The sequence below is a fragment of the Notolepis coatsorum genome, assembly GCF_963971535.1.
Source record: "Notolepis coatsorum genome assembly, chromosome: 11".
Lineage (NCBI taxonomy): Eukaryota > Metazoa > Chordata > Actinopteri > Aulopiformes > Paralepididae > Notolepis > Notolepis coatsorum.
Genome location: NC_140175.1, coordinates 90,980,233 through 91,003,492, shown reverse-complemented (window position 1 = coordinate 91,003,492; position 23,260 = coordinate 90,980,233). Strand labels below are relative to the sequence as shown.

Here is a 23,260-nt window from a genome sequence, read left to right as displayed (position 1 = left end):
CCGGATCCATTCGACTGAGTACCGGTAAGTTATTACATGTTTCCCACAGGGCCAACATGGACTGTGCTGAAAAATGACCCTCAGTACCAATCATCATGTAAGTAGGAAATAGGATTAGGCTTCCAAAATGCTCTTCCTTTAGAATTTAAGCTAACACTTTAGATCACAGCCTGCAACACATAGTGTAATTACGTATACTCCACAGTTATGGTTTAATGTTTTGTACTAACAGTGTACCTACCAGTACAGTACGTGCCAATACATATAAAGGAGAACAAGATGTGAAGTTGCACATATTGATACTACAAATTGGTATACATCTGATAGCACTATTAATCAGTAGTACTAATTCATATATTTCATACCCAGGTTTGACACCGGTACATTGTATATTACTATTGCACTTTACTGTTACATTTGCACTCTGGTTCGTTGTACTGTACTTGTGCTGTATGATGGCAATACATTTGAATATAATCGAATCTAGGTTATGGAATAAGGGGGTAACAATTTGGGATACATTTGGGAAGAACTCATACTGTAGTTATTATGCTATTATTACAGGGTATACGACTTGCTGAGCAATAATCTGTACGTTTGGGAGGAATTTAGAGAGAACGCATATTGTAGTTCTTTTTTAACTGGGCTACCGGGTACCTATTCTATTTTTACAGGGTACAGTATGACCACAAAACTGGACATTTCAACTGTATTTATTATGGGGCAAATCTCTATGTACTGGGAACAAAATCAACCTTAAAGGGAACAAGAGGAACTATCTGTGCTTTCGATTACAGTCTACATATCCTGTACTTACCCTGTAGGTTCTGTAACTATTATAACAAAGAGGGAACTGCTTTAGATAACAGCCTGAGCCTACATATCCTGTACCTACGCTGTAACTACACGTAACAAGGGGGGACCTAGAGAACTAACAAAGAAACATTTAGTTTGCCATGACACAGTACACGATAGAGACATGCAATTTGCCACAATAATATATATTAGGGTGCCAATGCATCACAACATATATCACACCAATTGGCCTGATGGTGGCTCTATAATCAATGGTCAAAATGTCAATGTTAGAAAAGCCATAACTTGTACACTGTAAGTCCAATAGCCAGGAGATTTTGTACACATGCCTGTGTACTGTATACAGTTCTCCTTGGTCTCCACCCATATCTGCCATATCAGCTTTTTTGTAGGTTTGGCATCTATGAATGTGTTTCACTGTGTAACTCTGAAAGTTGCTAGGCCTATACCATATGACCGCCACATCCAATCAAATCTTCGAAAAATACATAAGCAGGAAGTGTTGCTTATGAGCGCTTTGTCCAATCTGCACCAAACTTTGCGCACATGTGTTTCCTCCATGATGAGCAAGAAGTGTGCAAAGTTATGTGGTGGCGCTATTTGCAAAAATCTGATGCTAAAGACATGGAATTTGCTACAATGACAGAAACTGATGTTCCAGTGCCTCACACTAAATTGCACACCAGTTGGTCAAATGGTGATGCTACAATCAAAGGTAAAAATGTATACAACTTTGAAAAGCCATTACTTGTCCAATTGACTAAAGCTTTGTACATAATATATCCAGCTATCCTACAGCCCTGGTCTTTGCCATTAGGTAATTGCATAAGGATAATGGATACAGTGCTGCTCTGATTAAAACACATAACCAGGCAGCGGGAAGCAATAGAAATGAGGGATTACCTGCAGCCAAATTTGTCACAGCTCATCACAAATTATGCACTTGTTAATAAAAATACCAATATTGGCCTAGAATATCGATCTACCCCTAGTCGGGACTAGTGTGAATGTGTTCAGCGCAAATGGCTTGGATGGTTAGAGCGGCTAGACCCAGTCCCATTCTAACTGGCGGTTACAATACTCCCCATAACAAAAGGTCACAAGGACACAACCGTTAAGTCAGTTAAAGGAGAAATGATAGGAAATGTATTTGCTCTTAAAAACAAAACGTCTGTTGTTCACTTGGCATTCATAAGCAACACTCAGAGTAAAAAGGTTATATCAAATTGCAACTCAGCCCAACAATCTCATGAATTCCAATTGTTCTTAAGACCCAAATTGTTCTCATCATAACTGTTGTCTGTTGATACACAGTCTGTACGTATTTGGACAGTGAGACATTTGTTGTAGTTTTGACTCTGTATTTCAGCGCAACGGATTTAAAATGGTCACAATGACTGTAAGGTTAAGGTGCAGGTCTACATTCGGCTTTGATGTTTACATCCATATTGGGTGAACCCTGTTTTAGGGGATGATTGGCTGCTCATCTGTTTCTTGGGCAGGTGTGTTCCGTTTCATCGTTACTTCATGCACAAGAGAGCACACAAAGGTCTGGAGTTTATTATAGGCGTGACATTTGATCTATATCTCTATGAAGGAAGTGTCAATGCCAGTATATAGCAGGTTGTTATGAGGCTGAAAAATCAACTGAGGTGTCCCTCGTTTACAGTCACGTCGAGTGTACACGCAGACATTAGCACAAATTAAGCATATAAAGTCACACAGCATATAAAATCATAACAGTGAGACAACAAGATGAGGCAAAGAGCAAGGATAACATATCAATTTAAAACACGTACAACTTGATTGACAAAGTTTGGAGATCAAGGTTTTAAACTAGAGATGTTCCGATACCATTTTTTCCTTTCCGATCCGATTCCGATACCTAAGCTTTGGGTATCGGCCGATACCGATACTTATCCGATACCAGTGCATACATATAAAAAAAAAAAAAAAAACGTATATAAATTATATATATATATATATATATTTTTTTTACAGATACTGTTTTATATATACTATTTTTTAGTAATAACTAGAAAGTAATGGTATTTATTCAACAGGTGATTGTATAGATTTGTATTAGTATCATTAATCGATGAGTATGGGGCTGCAGCACTGCAGATATACCCTACTCCAATGATCCACTCGCTTTGCACTCGCTACCCAGTGGCTCTGCAGATATACCCTACTCAGTCTACAAGGCTCCGTTGAAGTAGCAGAGGAACTGTTGTGATTTTTGCACAATAAATATTCAACATTCTCTTTTGAGACTCCGCCTCAGACTCTTATCATTTGGCACTAAAAGCTAAACATTGTCGCCGATATGGCTGTCCGCAACATGTCATTAATTGTGTACGCGACGTGCAATTGTGCAATGACGACGTTACCGTGAGCTATGTTAGCTAGCATGAGCTACCGCTATATGGAAAGACTGTAACGTTACTGCCGGTGACATTGTGATTTAACTTGGAATACTCCTTTGCCAACTTGCTGTACTTTGCTTGCAGGTCTGCAGCCATTATTGTTGGATTATGAATAGCCCCAACTTTAGCCAAGGTAACGTTAAAGCTAGCTTTCGGTTAGCTGTTCAATGCTAATAACACCAGCCACCAAGCGAACTCATCAGAGCTCCCCGTCAACAGCGCTCTGTCGGGACGATGGCATTTTAAGAAAGTATCTGCTCTGCTGTTAAAATGACAAATGGCAATTGACACTTTAATTCACGGTCGATTAAGCACACGTTTGTTTTATAATGCTCACTCCGCGAGTAGGGTATATCTACAGAGCCCAACGTCCGCAGTGTTGTTGATAAATTACGTCATATGGTATCGGAGCGCAACATTAGAGGGTACTCGCCGATACCGATACCAGCATTTTAGGCAGTATCGGCGGCATTTCCGATACTGGTATCGGTATCGGAACAACTCTATTTTAAACTCTGCAACATAGGGGAGAATATCAAGCTTTTAAGGACTGTTGGGAGTTCATTCCATGAGAATAAACCAACCAGAGACAGAGGAATCAACCATTTATTTTTGATTGACCAGTGTAGTAGTGGAGGACAGATGAATACTAGGAAATGATGAAGGGAAAAAAAACTTTCAACCGGTGAACAGATCAAGAACACTCTCCAGGAGGTAGGCGTAGATATGTCACAGGCTACCATCAAGAGGAGACTACACCGGCAGAAGTCTGTGTTCACGACAAGATGCAAATCCCTGGCAAGCCTAGAGAATAACACGACCGGGTTATTTACAGATCGTACAAAAAAATAGTTCTGGTACAACGCGTTCTACACAGATGAGACAAAGATCGACCTGTACCAAACGGTGATGGAAAAAGGAACAGCTCATAATCCAAAGTGTACTACCACCTCATCTGTCAAACACGACAAGAGGTGGGTGACGTCACGGTTTTGGGCATGTGCACGGCCGTCACCGGGACCGGCTCGATGATGTCGCCGCCGCCGACGGCAGCCGCAGGATGAACAGCAGAAGTATTACAGTAACATCTCGTCCTCTCGGATCCAAGTGATCACGTCGAAACGCATAGGGATGGGCGGCACTTCAACCGCGCAGCGTTTCACTTGCCCAAGACCAGACTGAAGGTATAAAGGGCCCCAGAAAATAAGCAAGAACTGAAGATGGCCGCAGTACAGGCCTGGCAAAACATCACTAGAGGAAGACACCGAGCAGCTGGTGATGTTTATGGGTCACGGCGCAAACTTCAGGCAGTTGTCGATCGCAAAGGATTTGCAACCAAATATTAAACACGACTATTTCATTTTAAGATTATATTAATTTGTCCAATTACCTCTGGTCCACTAACATGGGGGAAGGGGGCTATGTATAATAATAACAAGGGCTACAATTCCTACTACTCCACCATCCATTCTCCATGCAAACATCCTCAAATTAAAGCTGAAAGTCTGACCTTTAACCTCATAGTAAGGTAAAACAACACAAAATGGGTCACTGTCTAAATACTTATGAACTAATGAACCATATCAGTTCATCCCTAGAGACACCAGGTCCGACACATGCTTTTCTAGTCAGAGAAACAGCCAGCTAGTGAAGCAGCATGGTGATGGACGGTCATTACAATCTGGGCTATAATGCCCGGAGCGATGTCTACTGCAGACGCTGACTAGAGGGTCAGCGCAACTGACTGAGTCACTACTTTCCATGTGTGTGGGGAATCTCAACATACTATTTCCATTTGATCCTTAAAGAGCCCATACTATGCCCTATTCCCAGTTTAATATGTTCATTTCCGTGGTTTATTATTTACAAACATTTGCATGTTTTCATGGTGAGAATGAAATCCAGTTACAGCTGTACATGCTGTATCACTCAGGCGTAAGGCTCAGTCAGCCTCAAACAGGCAGTCTCCTGTGCTGCTGCTGCACTTCCTGGTCCATGAAATTCAGATCAAACTGTAAAATGAGGCATTGCAGATCAGATCCAGCAATTGCATGTCTTAGTTCTCGCCTATAATGTTGTCAAAAACATATTTTACTGAACTGTTTAGGTGGAAAAAGAGAAAGAAAAGAGCGAGCCGCCATCTTGAAAAATTGAGAAACGTAAGTCAGGAGTCAGACCAGAGTGTATTGTTTGTTTTTTTTTATTGCAAGAGTGAACAATAATAAAGATCAATAGACATATGTCAAGAATAAACTATTGTGTTTCATAGTTATGTAGAAATGTAACGGAAGAAAAGGCCGGACTAAAAACTAGGCATTTCTAGCAGTTCAAGGAAAAGTGTTTTCTGTCTGAGAGAATAGCTCCCTTTGGCTGGACTTTGGAGTTTGTAACTCTGCAGACGTTCTACATGCACCTCCAGCTATATAACACACTAAAGCTAAGGAGGAAATATAAAAAACATAATATGGCCTCTTTAAGCTTAGTTTAGCTTACAAACAGAATCCTACATAAATGACAACTTATGATACTGTCACATTAAAAGCGCTACGAATACTAACGACTACGAAGACCTATGGCCTAAATGTTGAGCAGAAATGCCCGAGAGCATGTTGTGTAGTCGATTCGCGGCGTAACCAAACTGCAGGAAAGTTAACAGGACAATATGACTTCTCCGCCAAGAACTGCATAATCCCGACGCCCACAGGTGCGCCGCGGTGATGTGGGGTGGGTGCTGTTCAGGTCACTCACTCACACACACGCACGCACGCACGCACACACACACACACACACACACGCACACGCACACACACATAGACAATGTCTTCATACAAACAGAGGCAGCAGAATACACACCCGAAAGTGTGGTGTGTCCTGTCTTCACACCCTTTCACACACGATGCCACAGTGCATCCATGATATAATTAGAAGCGCATTCCCCGTGTATTATTGAACAGACCCAGGGTCACTACAGGCCTTTAACCCAAGGCCAGAACCAGGCATAATTAAGGTTTGTGTATCACTGCACTCCCATATGTGCAATATTGAATATTACTATAATGAAGAGCACTGCTCTGTTGTAATCCAAAATTGAACTATTTTATATGTTAAATACCCTGTTGTATGTCTGCTCCATTTTATAATTCAAAATTGAACTATTTTATCACACTTTTTACTTCTTACTGATGCACTGCTCTGTTGTATGTTAAATACCCTGTTGTTGTCCGTTCTATTTCATAATTTTTTGACTATTTTTAAACTGAATCATTTTAAACTATTTTTATTGTTTGTATTACGGAATGAAACTGTAAACAGAGAACCTATTGGGATGCTAGATCCTAATGTGAAATACTGTGATTTACCTCTCTATCTTTTTCATGCTTGCGCTTATGCCTGTATTTTTTACTGTTGTGAAGCACTTTGAACTGCAACTTCTGTATGAAAAGTGCTATACAAATAAAGTTATTGTTATTATTATTATACAGCATGCACACATGCACTTATACACACACACACACAAACGCACACCGCTGCTACAACCTAATTCCAAATTCTGCCGTCACCATTCGTCATGGATTTGCGCTGGTTTAGCACCGACTTCCACGTCTCTAAACACACTGTAAGATTAGATTAGATTGAATTCAAATGTATTGTCATTATGCAGCACAACGTAAAGAAGTTTGGCATCCAACCAGAGTGCAAATGTAACAGTAATAAGTACTATGTACAGGTGATTCAACTGGGTACAAAATATCCAAATTAGTACCCAGTTGAATCACCTGTAGTGGGGTTCTGAACATGTGATAAAGCATTATTCCCACAAAACGGATTGACAGAGAATTTCTGAACGCATGCATGCTTCGGGAATTATTTTGGTTCAGGAATCGGTGCACAAAGGCTACGCAAGCCAACCAGAGTTGCCGTCTGGGTTTGAAACCATCTCTGCCTGCTGCATGATGCGGCCTACACACTCTCGTTGGCCAACAGTGAGGCCTTTATCTGTCTGGCCTGTAGTGGATGACAACACTGGTCCAAAAGAGGAACGCATGTCTGTGTGACCTGACTGACCTTCATATTCCGTACGACAGTGATTGTAATGGTGCCAGCACCGTTGCCCCCGCCTCCTCGCTGCCAAAGAGGCAGGCCTTATTGACAGATGAAACCACAGCGCTGCAGGGTAGGTCCCATGTTGTGTGAACAAGCATGTACTAGGCTGTACTATTAATGTACGTTCCGCTCGTCCAAACCTCATGCCTGGAAATCCTGTATGATTTCTGTGTCCCAGAACAATGATAGAGCTGACAATTTATCCTTCTCAATTTTTGGCCCTAGACTCAGTTGTTTACGGATAAGAAATTGTAATGAACACCATGATTGCAGTGCAGTGTACTGAAACTTGGGACATTTTGGGGAAATATGCCCCAATCTAATCATCTGATTGACAACTATCGTATTATTAAGTCCTGCTGAAACACACACTTGATAAGCCTCAAACCTCCGATCCACCCCCACTGAACTTGAGTATGTCTGTGATAAGGTGACGAGGGTATGGTGGACATTGTCCATTGGACAATGACCTCGCCGCTTGTTACATCTGTCCCCTTTCCACTCTGTCGTCAGAGCCGAGAGCTTCCTTAAATTATGTGATCACGTGGTGCTGCTCGTTTGAGGAAGTCTGAATACACATGAGACGAGACATTGATCCCACCTGGCCAATCAATGGGCCAGGCCTTTTCAGAACAGAGGTGAGGAATCAATAGTGTTCAGTAGAAACGCCTTGTCATAACATTCATCAGGCATCCACTGGAATGGAACTGAACAGAATGGAATTCAATAGGATGGAATAGAATAGAACAACAGGCATGGCTCTAGTGACAGTAACGTCATCAAATGAAGTGAGGATGGGCATCGATTTTACGAATCGTTAAAGGAACACGGCAACTTTTGGGGAAATAAGCTTGTTTGCCATCTACCCTGGAGTTAGACAAGCAGATGCAAACCATGTTCTTCTCTGTGCATGCGTTAGGCGTAGGGAACAGCCGCACCATTAGCCTAGCTTAGCGACATTCACTGGAAGTAGGTGTGCCAGTGTAGCCTACTTCCCAACAGTCACGAAATACACTCCAAATACAACTCCAAAACGTTCCTGTAAACATGTCGTGACCTGTGTATTTACCACGTGGAGATTATTATTATTATTTTTTTACATTTTCGTTTTCTAAGCATTATTCAGATATATACTCTGAACAATTTTTTGCCGAACCACTGCTTCCTGGGCGCAGTGATTTCATCACCTCAAAAGATCAGTTATTTTTTTTTAAACAACAGGGCTTTTGAGGTGATGAAATCACTGTAGATGGCAAATAAGCTAATTTCCCAAAACGTTGGCGTGTTCCTTTAAATTATAAAAAAATCGAATAGCTTGTGCAAATATCATTTAGTCTCAAAAGATATATCTTCCCTTGTTTTTATGTTTTTACCGGCAACTACTCTGTGTAGTGTAGAGAGGGGACCCTATTAACCTTTACAACGCTGAACGGCATGCTGGGTACATCTCGCTAGCTAGCCAGGTAGCATAACAGTCTGTTAAAAGCTGGGAGAACAAAAAAGTAAGATTACATTTACATTTACATTTAGTCATTTAGCTGACGCTTTTATCCAAAGCGACTTACAAGTTTTGTATGACAAGTCATCAGGAAGGGCACAACTCTATCAGCTGAGTAACAATGTTCATCAAAGTGTTGAGTGCTACAGTGTAGGTTAGTATATTAGTTAGTATATATATATAAGTGCATGACAGTTAGTTAGGGTTATTCTCTCTTTTATTTCTTTTTAGATATTGATTGAAGATTGGACGGGTTTCGGCTGTCCTAACTGTGGTGGGAAGTGCGTTCCACCATTGTGGGGCAAGGACTGAGAATAGGCTTTGATGACCCTCCCTAAGAAAGAGACTGGAGATGTTACATGGTAGCAACGTTTTGTACATTTGCCATGTTATTTCACTCACACATTTTAAGTATCAGTGATGTAACATTCAGAATGAATGCTTTTGTTACCGGAAATATGCTTGCTAGCCTGGTCTGCTAGCGTTCGCTGTTAGCAATGACAGCAGCCAGCTAGCTCGCTTATTTGATTATGTCACATTTGCTATTTTTGTAAAAACAAAATCATAATCAATCAAACTATCGAATACTAGTAATTTTTGGTTTTACCCATCCCTAAAAGGAAACCATGTATGCCCAAGAGTGCAGTTTTGCGCCGAATATTAAATTATTGACTGAAAATATTTGTGTAATTTGTGATTGAACTGAATACATTATCTTAACTCAATGAAATCCAACTGTGAAGCAGATCTATTAAAACACATTTTTAAAAGAAAATACATCTTTTGGTTCTTCTCAAATGACATCAGTGATCAAGTTTTGGGTTGGAGTGGCGTTATCATCATCATTCTCAACACGGTGACCTGGCACTTTCATGTCCTAATCATGGTTCCACAGCATGCATACTGAACCAACCAACCAACATGGAACATGCTACTATTCCAAAACATTGCTGAAAAGGGAATCAATCATTGGATGACCTTTTAGAGCTTTGTACGAGTATGGCGATTCAACAATGAGATGTGATGTTATCAACCACCTCACAAAACAGTGGCTTTAATTTGACACCAAATCTGTTTCAGGAAGCATATGGCATTCAGAGAACTAGGTCAACCATTAACCAACTAACACAGCCTTGACCAGAAATGCTCGCTTTGCTGCCTAACACCATGAGCCTAATACCCACCTGCCTGGAATATGTAAGATAAAACAAACAATGGCCAAATATACTGTAGCTAGAGTTTTACACATACAGTAGAGGGAGCCTGTCCCTGTTACTATCGTTAACAACACCACTCCACTTGAGTGAATTACAAGTGTCAACCCCACAGAAAGGCCATGGGGTGGCTTCTGTAGTGTTATGGGTCTTGAGTAGGGGGTTGATTTAACAAGTACAATGAGTACAATGGCTCATTTACAATCAGTTTTGCCATTTAAATCTTTAAACCAAGGGGGCGGGGGGGTAACAGAAACTGCTTGTGTGAGAAGATTGGAGTTTCTCACAGGTATTGCAGGGCAGGGCACCTTTCTTAAGCAACACGCCCGTCTGCTGCGGCCTGGCCTTCAGTAATGTCACAATCAGAGGGGGCAAGAAAGGAAGAGCCTTGCCACAGCAGGCCCAGATGAAACCACAGGGATTGTGGGTAAATGACTAGGCTGTGTTTATGGAGATACACACCAGGGTTGTAGAGTATACTGGAACCAGTCTTTTACATTCAGGCCAACCACCAGCCTATTATGTTGTTGGCTGAATACAGGTTGCAATGAAACTAAAATGAAGGCGAAGCTACAGAGTTACATCCCCTGAAGGTTGTTTTTCATTGTTGAATTCACAGTGTCACTGTCCACAAAAGGTGCATTTGAGGTTTTACCTATTAATTCCACTGAGCAGACAGCATTTTGATGTGTGTGTGTTACATGTAATACTAGCGCAGTGTAGGGTTGGGTACCGTTCACATTTGACCCGATACTGGTACCAGTACCGATTCCTGGAATTCGGTATCGGTACCCAACGGTAGTTTTTTTTCTGTACTTTTAGCTCTCTCTATTACTTTCTCTGTAATAATAAGTAATTTTATTTCAGTTTAAGTTTAAGTCCAAACTTCTAAATTTCAACATTGTTATTTATTGTCTTGACACACCACACAAAATAAATCACATGATCATGTTTGTAAATGTTTAAATATCTGGCCATCCTCAGTAAATATGATCAAACTCCTCTGACCTCGTCTAGTCTTTCCAAAGACCCAAAAGATGGGACAGTAATATATATATATATATATTTGTGGAAAAGGCTCCCTTTTGTCTAGTATATTACACTCTTGTACTTTTTTACTAAACATGTAAAGGTACCGACATTTGGTACCGATTGATCTAGCGTGAATCGGTACTCGGTAGTACCGATGTAATCCAGTCAATACCCATAAAAGTACAGAGTTCGGTACCCAACCATAGCGCTGTGCCCGTTCAAAACAGCCCGATTGCTTCGGGGGCCCCGGTGTTCGTAGCTGTCTCACAAACCGCTCGTCCAGCCAACTTCACACTCGACGCCGCTGCACTTTCTCGGTTCCTCTGCGATACACGTGCCAGTGTGAAGGTCACCGGATGACCGGTTCTCGAGGAAATTGAAGGACAGACAGAGGTTCCTTCCATTTTAGCTAGATACATGTACACAGTCTCAGTAATAAAGGACAATGAACAGAGAGAGGGGGGGGGTGATCTTTGGACCTCAAAGTATACTGCTGACAGAGGGCTTCAAGGCAAGCAAGGCTTCACTTCAAGAAGGGAAGGAGAAAAAAGAAAGGCCATTGGCGTGGGTTCCTGTGGCTGCAACGCTATGCTAATCCTGAAGAGATGATAATTTGCTATTTGATGTCTGAGTCTTCCATACTGCAAGGTCAGACGGTGCCTGTGTCAGCCTCTCTCTCTCTCTCTCTCTCTCTCTCTCTCTCTCTCTCTCTCTCTCTCTCTCTCTCTCTCCCTCCCTGACAGATGGTTACCTGACTTTACCCACCCAGTCAGCCAGCCTTTAATACTTAATACCACTGCCATCACTCTCCTTGTGCTTTCTTTACAAGCAAGGCATTTTCTTCTCTCCATCAAAGAAACCAAGCTTACTAACTCCATGTTTCCTTCTGGGGCTGAACCGGAAAAAAAGAAAGAAAGAAAGAAAGAAGGAAAGAAAGAAAGAAAGAAAGAAAGAAAGAAAGAAAGAAAGAAAGAAAGAAAGAAAGAAAGAAAGAAAGAAAGAAAGAAAGAAAGAAAGAAAGAAAGAAAGAAAGAAAGAAAGAAAGAAAGAAAGAAAGAAATGCCTCAACATCATGGTGCAAGCAGCCATGCTCCGGGGTTAGCCTTTGTTTCTTGCAGAACGCTTGTGATTGTTCCTCCTTAAGAAACAGGAGCACTGTGACCCAGAGCTCTCATGAGCCTCTCCTGCACACGAGGAGGAGATAATGGAGGAGCAGGAGGAGATAATGGAGGAGCAGGAGGAGATAATGGAGGAGCAGTTCAGGAGGAGCATCAGGCCGTCCTTCATCTGGCTGCTGTCTTCGGGTTGCCATGGTGAAACACCACCAGAAGGCTGATGCAAAAAAACGCAAGCTTCTTGGAACGTTCTCCGCGCATTTAACATCCATCCTGCGTTTACCTTTCAATCACGCGAGCCTTCTCAGATGAAATGCTCATTCTTGCCATTTCTTATTCATGTGACCTTCAAGCCTTAAATTCCTCGCAGCACAAAGCAACAAAACACGGGGTTGGTAAATCCCTAAGCTAAAGCCTGCTGGTTTTGAAGGTTAGATAAGGAGTAACCTCACAGTCTGTCTCTTCATTCCTCCATTTTAACCTGAAACCCAACGTTCCTCTGGCCAGGGCCAACCATCATTATCCTCGTTGTTTTTTTTTAATGTTGGTTTCTTTTAGTAGTCAGCAAACGTCTGTTTGACAAAAAAACGCAAAACCAAACATTTTCTTATGACCAATTAATTTGAACAAAACAAATTAGGAATCCCAAAAGAGATTACCTTCAGCAATATGGATGAGATCAACTTGGGTGAAATAAGCTTCTTCATGGTGTGTAAGGAATGGAAGAAGACATGGCTAGGGTTCACCGTCTTGCTCAACCTGTTTTACTCAAGTCATCTCAGTTGGCTGCTCTCTCTCTCTCTCTCCCTCTCCCTCTCTCGGGGCTGACAGAATTATCTTCTGCATCAGAGCAGAGGCTAGGGCCAACGCTGCACACAGAGGACTCCATTTCACACAGCCGCCCCACTGTGGCCAAGGAGACACAGCCAGCCACACAGGAGTATCAGTAGCACGGCCATCCACCATTTTGTTGTGCTCCTCAAGGTCTCAGACGAGGCAACCTGTCCCCCTCCCTGTCCCGTTCAGCTGGCCGGGGCTGCGTCCGCCTGCTATCTTGTTACACAGATGGGACTGTTTAGCTTTAAGAGCGCAGACCTACTGCAGGCCAGCAGCCTCCCTCCCCTTGCGGGTCTTCTGTGGATTGTCATGGCTGCCGGCAACAGCAGAAGAGACACGTGTGGTGTGCGTTAAGTGCAGAGATGGCCACCAATGGCAGGGCTTCTTCTTCTTCTTCTTCTTCTTCTTCTTCTTCTTCTTCTTCTTCTTCTTCTTCTTCTTCTTCTTCTTCTTCTTCTCCTTCTTCTTCTTCTTCTTCTTCTTCTTCTTCTTCTTCTTCTTCTTCTTCTTCTTCTTCTTCTTCTTCTTCTTCTTCTTCTTCTTCTTCTTCTTCTCCTTCTTCACTGGATGGCTGCACGTGATGATCTCAAGAGATCTGAGATTCACACCTCTAAATATGGAGCTATATGGAATGGATTAATCTCCCCCGAGACACTGTTGTTGTAGGTTTAAACCAGAGCTTCAAGGAGACGCCGTCTCCCAGGGTCTTCGGATGATAACGCCGATAACACACACGCACACTTATCAGCTCTAGGTGACGCAATGCTTCAAACGCATTATGCTTCAAAATGCTCTTCCTGCATTTCTTGAATTTTTCCCCCTGTTTCACTTTGGAGAAGTAAAGACCTATTTCTAAATTAAAAAGTAAACGAGATCAAACTCAGGGCGACCCTCAGCAACACGGTTAATTAAATATTCCATCCAAAAATGATTAAGTGTACAAATTAATTGCAAGCCTTAGGCATGATTATTTTTACAATTTCATGGGGAAAGGAAGCGGTTGGTGTGTTTGGTTTTCTCAAGAGGGCTTTATTCCCTTGAGCAAAGTGAGAACAATCAGAAGAAACATTGTAGCATGTAGACAAGATATTATTTCCTCTACTACTCTATTCAACATAACTTAGGCGAATCCGTTCCATGCAACATCTCCATAGTCCGCCTGAGTCCGTAAAGCAATGTAGGCCTACTACTAGTTAAAAAAAAATCTCTGTCATTCAATCTCATCTCCCAAATGGAAACAACGCAGGGTCACGGACTAAATAAATGGTGTTGAAGAGGCAGGCAAACTGAAGGATGTCCAAGGACAGGTCTTGGAGAGAAACCAGGAAGTGTTTTTCCACAAGGACAATTACTCCAGGAAGCCAGGCATTCCACTGAGCCATGCAGTCCATCTCTCCTAGGGCACCGCTTCCTGGAGTAAGTCAATCTGTTGTTGCCTCTTCCAAATTCTACATAGAATGGCAGACTACTCAGACTACTCAGATTGATGTTTGGACATTTTTCCCCCATGAGGACGACTCAGCTTTTTAAAGTAAATGTGATTATTATCGGCCCTTTGGTCAAAGTAACCGCAATAAATGAGACAACAATCATTGTTTATGACGTTAATAACCTAACAAGGTTATAAACGGATTTCTACAATATGTTGTACTGCAACTTCACATCAAGCACCTCTGTATACGAACGTTAGTAAACAATGTAGGTCCTAATTACTATAATAAGCATTTTAATGAGGTAGTGGTTTCTCTTCCTGAAGCATAGCTTAATTTAGGATGTCGGATTCTTATCAGCCTCTCTCCTGAAACAAAATCACTTTCTTCAGTATCCACACAGAGACCGATTCACAAGGAGATCATAATTTTGGGAGAAGACTATGAAATGCACAAAAACTGGTTTGTCAAAAAATTTGCTCATTGGACAAGTGCCACAAAATGCTGCATTGCTGACTTCTTCAAAACCCTGACATGGCAACTGCCACAGTTACAGAGAGTGGGTGAAGTTACTAGGGCTGCCCTATAATAATAATAATAATCGACCAAACGTTAGTCGCTCTAATGTTAGAAAGCCTATAAGTAAATATACAGTATTGTCATGTGCGCTAGGAGGTTTATCCAAGACTAGTTGACTAATGGCTTGAACGACTAAGTAGGAAGACCTTTAGTCAGTGACAGCCGTGGAGGTTCCAGACTGCTCAGAGTGGACTTCAGACTGAGAGAGAGAGAAGGGGGAGGGGCACGGACAAGGATGGTTTAACCCTTTCACTGCTGCACTACCAAAAACGGTTAACCCTTTCACTGGGACAATTCACAGAAGGTTAACCCTTTCACTGCCACACAACAGCCGGTTAACCCTTTCACTGCCACACGACAGAAGGTTAACCCTTTACTATCACACAACCGACGGCGACCGATAGTGATCTTTTGAAGCCACTGGCTTGGTGTTTAGCCTGAAAGAAAAGCAGACCGAGGGTTACTCCTCAGGTGCACCGAACCAACGTCTCAAGGCAACAGCAAACTGGACAAGTTTGAGAAGGAAAGATGAGAGACCCATCATCAATATTAACTTACCCACTGAGACCTCCTTTCCGAAGCCCTTAAATATTTAACCGTCCTTTGGACAGCTCTGTTGCTTCGTAGGCTGAGCCAGTGGATCCCTTCTACAAGACCAGTCCTGTTCCTACTCAATGAAGGCCTTGTCCAGTGCCACCACACTGCCCAAGGAACGGGCGTCTCCAAAGAAATTCTAGATTTTTCCACCGCAGGGCAGCTTGAGGCCGACAGAGTTGGGTTTTTCTGTGTCTCGTGAACGGAAAGGGAATGAAGACTGAATTGAGGGAGGCTGCTAAACCTGTGAGGTAGATGCGTTGGCGGCTTGATTTGTCTTATTGGACAAATTGCCCGGACGAGGCGGTCACTAGCGTCTTCAGATCCACTTCCATTTTCACAAAAACAGGCATGACTGAGGGAGCGTGTTGACAAGTAACATCAAAGAACGAGGAAGATCACTTCAAACAGCTGCCTTCCATCCGAGAAGAGGAAAGAAGAAATCTGAGATGTTCAAAGTTTTGATGGCAGTCGGAGTAGAGGAGGAACAGGTTTAACGGTGGTGTAACACAGCAACCAACATTGTTTCCCTATTTTTATGTAACACAGCAACTGACAACAGAAACTGGGAGGCGACCACTTCCAACACACGGCCACTTCCTTCGTCTGTTCAAACCCCTAACTGTGTTCTTAAACGTTCACATAGGGCCTACCTCAATGTAAAGTATTCATATTACACACACCGTTTGATTGTTTCATCATGTAAAAGGAAGCAATTATGGAACGATGCACCGAGATGGAGAGGGGGGGAAAAGGAATGAAAACACAGGACGAGAGGAGGTCAGTTAAAATGCAGGAGAAGCTGCCGGGGTTATGCTGCCCTATAATGACAAGAGACTTTCTGAAACGGGGCCAGCGTGTTTCTGTACACTTGCAAGTGAAGCAGTAGGGCCAGGCTGCATCTCATGAGCCATGCATCATGTCAAGAAAGCACTCACTGGAGCATTTCAATTGGCTTTTGTGTCTCTCCAGCCTCCTTCACTGCCCCAGGTAGAGGAGAGAGAGGAGGAGTGCATCCCCGAGTGAGTGAGTGAGTGAGTGAGTGAGTGAGTGAGTGAGTGAGTGAGTGAGTGAGTGAGTGAGAGAGTGAGTGAGTGAGTGAGTGAGTGAGTGAGTGAGTGAGTGAGTGAGTGAGTGAGTGAGTGAGTGAGAGAGTGAGTGAGAGAGAGTGAGTGAGAGAGTGAGTGAGTGAGAGAGTGAGAGAGTGTGTATGAGAGAGAGAGAGAGAGAGAGAGAGAGAGAGAGAGAGAGATAGTGAATGGGTTTGTGTGTGCGTGTGTGTGTGTGTGTCGGAGTGAGTGATGAGCCCCACCACCACTTCCTTCCAGCATAAAAACCATCACCGTATAGTCTCTTCTTGTATAATCCCCCACCCTGTCTTTCAAAATCTTTGCTTTTTGGCATTTAATCCTGCAATACTTTAAGTAGGTATAGCTTAGTTTATCACTGCCGTGTCCCCTTAACAAACAACTACAGTAAAAAAGATTTTTTAAGTAAAAACAGCCTATTTTCAGTCTCAAATAGCCTATTTTTCTCAGGAGTACAAGTCAATTTGGGAAGAGACTTTAGAGCACGTTCTACAGTTTGGCCAAATCCTGCACATTAAACAAATAGTTGTCAGCCACACGTTTATTCTATAAAATGATAATGATGTCCACTTTCCATAACCTAATCTAATATAAACAATGCTGTCCAACAATAACAAACAGTACAGGCCCATTAACCGCCCTGTGTGATATAATAGGATATTATGGTCAATAGTGAAGTAGCCTATAATTCACTCATTCATAAATCAATAGCCTTTAGGGACTATTGAAATCAGTATTTGAATAGTGGAAGTTAGGCCTATAGGACAAAATGCACTGCTGGTGTTGCAAAAACAAACAATCTTGGCCTTAGCTGACCTCCAGTGAACAACTTGTCCAGGAGTATTTGCTTCTGTGGCGTCGTTACAGAACAAACTATGGAATAGGCAGATTTGTCACAATGAAGGAATGAAGAACTATAGGAACCCTGCATGAACAAATTGAAAGAACAGCTCTGCTAGTGTCCTAGTACAGCTTTTCACAATCTAGGCTAAAGTTTGAAGAGAGATTTCTTCAAAAAACATCAGAAGCAAAAGATCCAGAGTCCCAACTACAAAGCCACAGTGGAGAACCAACGTGTCTGTCAGCAGAAGCCAGGCCCAGACATCCCTCTCTAGCAGCTCCTCCTTGAGAACCTGTTTGCCCTGCCACACCGGGGAGAGGGAGCAGAGCCACCATTTTGATTGCTCTTCTCAGTCCCACCGTTGTCGCAGCAGAGTGTGTCAAGCTCAGTCTCCTTGTCAGCAAGATTTCACACAGTGGCCAGGAGAACTGCAGAGCATAGCACAGCCACACACACACAGCAACACACACACACACACACACACACACACGCCTCCCTCACTCTCCCGGCAGACTGGCCTACTGAGACCTTCAGCATATAATTCATACAGAAGTCAGCTAATGTGTAATAATAGAAGGTCCACGTTGTGAAAAGGAACACCGGTGTATAGGCCCCACTGTAGGCTATGCTATTTCAAAACACACAATGGCCTTTACTGGCATCGGTTTTAAATTGAATATAATATCTGCAGCGCAATCTCAAATGAACAGGTGTGTGTAGCCTAATTGGTTGATTTACAGCACCATAGTTGTCCACTAGCACCTTCAAAATCAAGTTAATTGTCTATAAACTGAAACAAAAAAACATGTTAAATCAAATTGCAACATTTTAAGATGAATGTGAAATTGAAGTGTTTATTTGCCCAAAACTGAATCTAAACAAACTTGAGAGAATTGTGGAGAAACTTCCTTTAAGAAACTGTTTGCAAGAGCAATCACTTCTCTCACAGAATGTGTGTGTGTGCTGGGACCACTTTGTAGAACATTAACTACCTGCGGGGCAAAACACTGCATTATTCAGCATTCAAATTCCCATCTCATCCATCACCACAGTAACAAACACTGTCCTACAATAGCATCAACTAAACCCTTGATATTCATTAAAATGATGAAACGATAGAAGGACAATAAGTGATAATAACCGTGTGTTTATGTGCGACTATAAGCAATAACAACTTGGGGAGAAAATGAACTTCACCTTGACTTTTATTCCATAACCTCTCAAACGAGCTAACCTCACTTCTCAGAGTTCTTCTTCTGCACCCCACACACGCTGACAAACTTTCAAAACTAAAATAAAAAAAATAATAATAACAAGAGGAATCTGGCCGATATTCTGAAGAGAGAGAGAGAGAGTCGACCTTTGTTCTGGCGCGAGGGATCCTGTCTGTGTCTGACTCTAGGGCTTCTCCTAGGAGACTCATCTGCCTTCCACCATTTTATGGTGAAGTCCCCACTATGACACATACCTGACTTCAGACCACACTGACAGCAGCAACACGCACCCAGAACAGCGTTCAGCCGCAGAGCCAGGACGAGTGAGAAAGAAGAAATAATAACCAAAGTCAAAAATCGTATCCCATCATCACCAATGAGGATAATCTTAGATCGTTCCAACCTTGTGGAGAACCGTCTCAAGCCGACCACCAGTCAGACATGGTTTTAATTGACGGGAAGCCGTCGGGAGCGCACAACATATAGCTTCCACACTGGACATGGCTCTCCATGGTGGTGGTGGTGAGTGACTGGGACTCGGACCAGCGGCTCTTAGTGCCAGCCAGACTGTTAGTAGTGTCGCTAATGGAGGCTCAGCTCCCTCAGAGAGGAGACAATCCGTGCAATGGCTTCTCCTGGAAGCTAGCGCACAACAACACGCACGGACGGTCAAGGGGACGCGGACGCGCTATAACGTTAATTCCCTGACCAGACATTGCTTAGAATAATAAATAAATAAAAACACGCACTGAAACACGCAGCTCTAAACACCATGTCCGTTTCCTTGGGCCACTTTGAGAACAAACCGAGAAGGACATTAGAAGGAAGCTATTACTAGGTTGGTAGAATATTGCTGGGAAGCTATAGAAGACCCAGTTGACTTTGAATACATGGTGCCACAGACAGTACGAGCGCTCACCCGGTTATTCTCTCTCTCTCTCCCAAGTCGCCTGGTCCTGAACTAGTCAAAAGAAACGGGCGATCAGCTCTTTCCAGGTCATTCACGAGGCGCTCTCCAAATTATATTCCATGATCTACCACCACCACCACGACGTTCTCGTAGTCGAGACCCTGAAACAACCCCAGCCTGCACGATCTGGACGAAACGGGAAAATATGGTGTACCAAAAAAAACTCACGGACCGTACAATCTTCTCCTGAAGAAGCGATCTTCCCAAAAGTTGTCCCCCGTATTTCATGCGTCCTCCTTCTAATGGATGATCGCCATCTTTCCTGCTTCTCCTTCTCCTTTGCTGCAGCTGCAGATGACCTGAGATCCGACGTGTGTCTCTGAATAATGAGCAACCACCACCACCACACAGACAAGGAAGACAATCTGCAAAGCAGGCTGCTACACAAAGAAGTTTGGGAGACTAGCAAGCACCAGAGGGTGCACAAGAGTTTGCGATGAGACGAGGGAGCATCATCAGTAGCAGGATGGACAACGGCTGTATCCGAGAAGCTCATCATCGTCGTCCATCAAGACTGAAGTCAAATTACCAGCAGACCCTTATCAGCGGCTCAGACCACCACCACCACCCCATAAATGTGGGGAGTGAGAATTTTTATATAGGCTTTTTTCCCCCATATGTCTGCTACGTCATGGGGTTATCCACAGTTCACTTTGGTGCTGATGCTGTTTCACACACTTCCACCAGACAGACAAAAGGATAGATAGATAGATAGATAGATATAGATAGATAGATAGATAGATAGATAGATAGATAGATAGATAGATAGATAGATAGATAGATAGATAGATACAATACAATAATCCGATTTCTATTCTAAACCTATATTTAAGACCTAGATACTTTGTGTAGAACTACACTTCCATAAATCTATTTGAAGCTGCATTTTATTATGACCAAGGTAATAACACACATTAACACCCTGCAAATGTAACATAGAGAAAAATAATAATACATACATTTGACATTTACTACATAATACATACATAATAGTAATACTAATTATAATTGGACATTGAGGTTGAACAGACAGAGGAGGATGGAGAATGGTCCATGCCGTCATGTGATGTGCCCGTTACGGTAGATAGGCTAGATGTACTGCTACTGTACGGCGGCTCTGTCCATCGGCATGGTAACAAAGGAAGAGCACAGGACAAAAGGCACAGGATCCTGCTCTGATGTATCTCACTGGAGAGAGAGGGTAGAGCAGGAGACGGAGCGGGCGAGGGAACAGGGGAGGGACTAGGAGGGTAGAAGGGTGGGGGGGGGGTGGCTGGGGGGTGCTTGCCAGATCATGGTGGCATCACAATACACTTGTCCTCCCACCACCGCGCTGGTTGGACCCCAATAAACGTTTGCATGTGTAATTATACTTATTGTTGTAATTATTGCCGTCTTGAATACATCCATATTAATTATGTGATGTAAGAGAGCACTTGTCAATGTTATTGCTGTACACACGTAATGACAGAATGGCTTTCATGCAATCCTTACGACGAGAGCACTTGTCCTTGGCGGTGTAGACTACACTGTAAAAAAAAAAAAATGTCACAGGAAATTCACTGTATTATTCTACAGATTACTTTTGTTTTTCTACTTTAAGTGTAAATGCCATAAAGATACAGTAAATTACTTTACCGTTGCTGCCTGACATTTACCGTTTATTTCTTTATTTTTTTGGTTGTCTACACCCTCCCCAGACCGACAGAGGAGGCATGCTGTAGTCTACACCATCCCCAGACTGACAGAGGAGGGATGCGGTAGTCTACACCATCCCCAGACTGACAGAGGAGGCATGCAGTAGTCTACACCATCCCCAGACCGACAGAGGAGGGATGCGGTAGTCTACACCCTCCCCAGACTGACAGAGGAGGGATGCAGTAGTCTACACCATCCCCAGACCGACAGAGGAGGGATGCGGTAGTCTACACCCTCCCCAGACCGACAGAGGAGGCATGCTGTAGTCTACACCCTCACCAGACCGACAGAGGAGGGATGCGGTAGTCTACACCCTCCCCAGACTGACAGAGGAGGGATGCAGTAGTCTACACCATCCCCAGACCGACAGAGGAGGGATGCGGTAGTCTACACCCTCCCCAGACCGACAGAGGAGGCATGCTGTAGTCTACACCCTCGCCAGACTGACAGAGGATGCATGCGGTAGTCTACACCCTCCCCAGACCGACAGAGGAGGCATGCTGTAGTCTACACCCTCGCCAGACTGACAGAGGAGGCATGCGGTAGTCTACACCCTCGCCAGACTGACAGAGGATGCATGCGGTAGTCTACACCCTCCCCAGACCGACAGAGGAGGCATGCAGTAGTCTTCTACACCCTCCCCAGACCGACAGAGGAGACATGTGGTAGTCTACACCCTCCCCAGACAGACAGAGGAGGCATGCAGTAGTCTACACCCTCCCCAGACCGACAGAGGAGGCATGCAGTAGTCTACACCCTCCCCAGACCGATAGAGGAGGCACGCGGTAGTCTACACCCTCCCCAGACCAACAGAGGAGGCATGCGGTAGTCTACACCCTCCCCAGACCGACAGAGGAGACATGTGGTAGTCTACACCCTCCCCAGACTGACAGAGGAGGCATGCAGTAGTCTTCTACACCCCCCCAGACCGACAGAGGAGGCATGCAGTAGTCTTCTACACCCTCACCAGACAGACAGAGGAGACATGCAGTAGTCTTCTACACCCTCACCAGACAGACAGAGGAGACATGCAGTAGTCTACACCCTCCCCAGACCGACAGAGGAGGCATGCGGTAGTCTACACCCTCACCAGACCGACAGAGGAGGCATGCTGTAGTCTACACCCTCCCCAGACAGACAGAGGAGACATGCAGTAGTCTACACCCTCCCCAGACTGACAGAGGAGGCATGCAGTAGTCTACACCCTCCCCAGACTGACAGAGGAGGCATGCGGTAGTCTACACCATCCCCAGACTGACAGAGGAGGCATGCGGTAGTCTACACCCTCCCCAGACCGACAGAGGAGGAATGCAGTAGTCTACACCCTCACCAGACCGACAGAGGAGGCATGCGGTAGTCTTCTACACCCTCCCCAGACCGACAGAGGAGGCATGCAGTAGTCTACACCCTCCCCAGACCGACAGAGGCGGCATGCAGTAGTCTACACCCTCACCAGACCGACAGAGGAGGCATGCGGTAGTCTACACCCTCCCCAGACCGACAGAGGAGGCATGCAGTAGTCTACACCCTCACCAGACCGACAGAGGAGGCATGTGGTAGTCTACACCCTCCCCAGACAGACAGAGGAGACATGCAGTAGTCTATACCCTCCCTAGACCGACAGAGGAGGCATGCAGTAGTCTTCTACACCCTCCCCAGACCGACAGAGGAGGCATGCAGTAGTCTACACCCTCCCCAGACCGACAGAGGCGGCATGCGGTAGTCTACACCCTCCCCAGACCGACAGAGGAGACATGCGGTAGTCTACTCCCTCCTCAGACCGACAGAGGAGGCATGCGGTAGT

The 23,260-nt window shown here is 43.8% G+C and overlaps 1 protein-coding gene across 3 annotated transcripts in view; it reads right to left on the bottom strand.

Annotated features, from left to right (window-relative positions):
• znf462 (zinc finger protein 462) overlaps positions 1-20,063 on the bottom strand; it is a 95,445-nt gene extending 75,382 nt beyond the window's left edge. Inside the window, exon 1 of one of the 3 annotated variants that reach the window (XM_084325303.1) lies at positions 19,931-20,063. The gene's annotated coding sequence lies outside the window, so the exon portion shown is untranslated. Of the gene's footprint in view, positions 1-19,707; positions 19,828-19,926 lie in introns of those variants that run through there. The other 2 variants (XM_084325305.1, XM_084325304.1) reach the window with 2 other exon arrangements.
• Between the last annotated feature and the right edge of the window lie 3,197 nt (positions 20,064-23,260).